At 34.1% G+C, this 2,471-nt stretch overlaps 1 pseudogene; it reads left to right on the plus strand.

The window, feature by feature from the left end:
* The first annotated feature begins 549 nt into the window (after window positions 1-549).
* LOC142632744 (F-box/LRR-repeat protein 25-like) lies at window positions 550-1,821 on the plus strand (annotated as a pseudogene).
* Window positions 1,822-2,471: the final 650 nt, after the last annotated feature.

Below are 2,471 nucleotides of genomic sequence, written 5' to 3' on the forward strand. Positions count from 1 at the left end.
CGACCGCCCTGGCTCCGCCCCTGAATTCATCATACATCCACTCACTTTATATACTTTTAAGTTAACAAAATTAAAGTTAAGAATATATAAAGAAGTGAAGAAGTAAGACCAGTGACATTTTATTAGAATTACGTCTCTATTAGTAATAATTGGTGAATTAGTGTCCGTTTGGCAAAAATTATCTTTGTCAACTTATTCTACTATTCAGCTTTTTTTTGCTACTATTTATTGGTCTCACTACACTTTTTGATACTATTCATAGGTTTAATTGTACTATTTCAACTAACTTTTAATTTTAACCAAAAGTTTTCAATTTCTAAACTTAATTTTATTATTCAATTCATCAATTTGTCTGAATAACTCAATGGAGGAAAACAGAGACCCCGAAGATATATTTTGCTGAATATATATGTTATAAAGTTATTGTTTTCTCTTTATTTTTGACTCGTCTCTGCCCCACAAGTCTCGATTATTGGCTTGATTGCGTTCTACATTTGGTCTACAAGGTCGTTAATCTCATATTTCTCTAATTTTGCAGCTCTTGTTTAAATGGACAAGTCATCCCACAAGGTAAAAAATAAAAATCACACCTTTCAGAAAATTAGTTGTAATTTTTAAGCTCATTGAACGTTCTTTATATACAAAGTTACTCTTTTTTGAAATTGTTGAATACTTTGGTGAAGCTTACTGACTTATTTTTTCTTGTGTGTATTTGGTGTTTGAAATCTTAAGTGTATTAGGAACTCGGAGGATCTCATTAGTCAGTTGCCAGATGAAATACTCATCTCTATACTGTCTCCCTTGAAAATGAAAGAAGCAATCAGAACTAGTGTTCTTTCTCATAGATGGGATTGTTTGTGGTCATTCACTGATACTTTGGACTTTGACGATCCAGATATAATGCAGGACATTGACGCCCGAAAGAAGAAATTGAAAACCGAAAGGAAAAAGTTTGTGAAAAGGGTGAACCGTATTCTAGGATTACATCAAGCCTCAACTATCGACGAGTTTGTTTTGAGTCAGGCAAAAATTCTACACGTCATATTGATAGCTGGCTTGACTTTGCAATCTCAAAGAGAGTCAAAAGGTTTGAATTGGACTTCACACCATTGGAAAGTATAAGGCATTATTATACATTTCCACATGAGCAGCTTACAAGAATTATAAGTAAAATTGGAGTACCTTGTATCAATTTCCTGACATCCCTCACTCTAAACTACGTCAATGTAACTGGTGAGCTTCTTGAGCACTGCCTTTCCAATTGTCCTGTGCTTGAAAAGTTACATGTTGCCCGTTCTCAATCTCTAGTGAGACTGAAGATTTCCGGTCTGTCACTGCAGTTGAAGTACTTACATATAATAAACTGTACACAAATTAAAAGTATTGACATTTTTGCTCCAAATCTTAAGTCTTTTGGATTTGTTGGTCCAAGAATAGAGTTGTATGTTAATTATGCACCCTGTCTCGTAGATGTACTTACTGGTGGAATATATCTTGTACGAATCAGTTATTCATTTTGCCCTCTGTCAAACTACTTGTCTCAGCTACAGCGTTTGATGCTCGACATTTGCAATTTCAATGATGCAAGCACTTAAAATTCTTTTGCAATCTCTTGCATGTATGTTTATTCTGTTTTATGCACTGTTCTCTTATCTCTAGTTTGTTCATTTTCAGGATAACTTGGAATTCCCTGAATTACAAGGCTTGCTTAATCTTAGACACCTTGAAGTGAGAGTTGCTGCATGTGATGATGGAAGCCTCCTTGGCTTAATACCTTTAATTGAAGCGACACATGTTTTACATAAATTTCCTTGGAGGTGACTGTTCGTACTTCATAACTTGCCACTTAAGTATACTGATAGCTTTTATTCTTTAATTTAGGTAATGCAATTTGCACATTAATTGTTGGCTCATGGTTTTCCTTCTTTTTATCTATTGAAGAGATATTCCTTGAATTTCCATGAGCATTTATATTATTGGATAAAGCTTCCCGCCAAACTGGTTGGGAGGAATCTCCTCCAACTCTCATTAAATAAATCATGTGCTAAAATTACACACGGACGGTTTTTTGTTTTTTGAGTCCCTATGTAATGGGTTGGAGGAATTTTCCTCTTAACCCTCCTGGAGGTAAACTCTGTCCTACATTATTGTTTCAAAGGAATAAGTGTTGAAAGGAATGTGAGTTCTATTAAAGTCATAATCTTCACTTTCCATACTGTAGTAGTTTCTCACATACGATTATTATACCACTATTTATTTATTTATTGGATGAAGAAGAAAAATAGAAAACAATATTCTCCAAAACCGCATAACAATCAATTGTGAATAGAATTCTTTACTTTCTTACAGCCTCTAACCTTGCTCTAACATCCTCTCTAATTGCTCTAAATATGGTTTCACTACTATCTGTTTTGAAGTTCCTCTCTTTTTCCCAATTACATGCATGATACGATCCTTATTTTCTCTTTTCC

This window comes from Castanea sativa, chromosome 4 (assembly GCF_040712315.1).
Source record: "Castanea sativa cultivar Marrone di Chiusa Pesio chromosome 4, ASM4071231v1".
NCBI classification, from domain to species: domain Eukaryota; kingdom Viridiplantae; phylum Streptophyta; class Magnoliopsida; order Fagales; family Fagaceae; genus Castanea; species Castanea sativa.